The sequence below is a fragment of the Mytilus californianus genome, unplaced genomic scaffold (assembly GCF_021869535.1).
Source record: "Mytilus californianus isolate M0D057914Y unplaced genomic scaffold, xbMytCali1.0.p SCAF_1, whole genome shotgun sequence".
NCBI lineage: Eukaryota > Metazoa > Mollusca > Bivalvia > Mytilida > Mytilidae > Mytilus > Mytilus californianus.
Window position 1 is genome coordinate 98,421,497 of NW_026262581.1, and position 1,442 is coordinate 98,422,938.

Consider the following 1,442-nt stretch of genomic DNA (forward strand, 5'->3'; position numbering starts at 1 on the left):
TTTTATCAGAGGCAGATATTCAGATCACTGATGTATCTATCTGATAGTTCTTTGTCATTTTTCCGTAGAATGATTTAAAATGGAATTTAGGATACATCTTCAAAAATAAATGAATACAATTTATTAAATCAGTTATTCTTTTTTGTTTGTTACTTCTTGTTTTTTTGTTGTTGTCCTTTTTTTTAATTTTTTTGTTGTTTTTTTGTTTTTTGTTTTTTTTTTGTTTTTTGTTAAAAAGATTGTTGTGCCACATTCATTTACAGTAACATTTTTAGCATTCATTTCATTCGTATTTCCCGGCGTATATTTTCCGCGAAACAGGGTAATACTTATTTTCACTTTTGCACACTTGCTTGTTATGCGGAATAATCTTTCATAGTGACAACATAATTACCTTATCCACAAGTTATTAATGCATCCTATTTAATCCATATTTATCCTTTTATAATGTTAGAATTATCCAAAATCATACTTTTCAACTAGAACGTCACTTTGTTTACTTTCATATTAGTGTACACATGTACTATTTTAACGTGTATTGAGTGACGTCGTCTAACAAACGTTTTCAGAAAGTATAAGCAGTTTCAAATTATAGCCCATAGAAAACAGCTGATTTTAGACAGTGACCCAGATTTATTTATTCAGGTATTTTGGCACACACTTCAATTCTATTCACATATATTGTAATTTATTAATAACTATTATTAATGATGTTAGCTTTAAATAAAGCTTCTTTTATTTATTTACACTTGATTATCCAAAGTTTTGGACTTCAAAACAGTTTTGACTTTGACTTTATAATTGATATTTGTATAATATCTGCCAACCATTTAAAATAACGGTTGGCGCTTCAAAGATGCATGGGCTCTAGGAAGAGTCTGTCTGTTTGGAGCTATAGTTATGGTTAGTTGAGACTTTTTACCTGTCCCACTACAAACTTTGTCTAGTTCATAATTTCTAGTCAGTATGTTCGTCCGTTCCAAAGTTAAAACTATATATCAAATCAGGGTTTTACTCGGATTTAGTGGTTAAATCAGAATGGAAATGCAATATTGTGAGGGGACACAGTGTCTTTCAATTAATTTGAATATACATGTACATGTATGCGTATCTTCAATATTCATAACCGCCTCTGTGGTCTTGTGGTAGCGTGATCGTTTCGAGTGCGGGTGGTCTTTGGTTCAATCCTCGGCTTGTCAAATCAAAGATTAGCTGCCTATTGGCTAATCTCGCGATATCGGAATAAGAGCAAAGATTGGTCGGTCCGGATTCAGAATAATGTGTAAATGTAGGTTGACATATCAGCTTATTGACTGGTACCTTGTGACCTAGTACGTTAAACAATTTAGATCAGCGTGTAGATTTAGTACAAAGTCAGGTTGATATTCATCTTCTCGTCCTGTATATGCATAATCAAACTACACATGCAATGAACACTTATG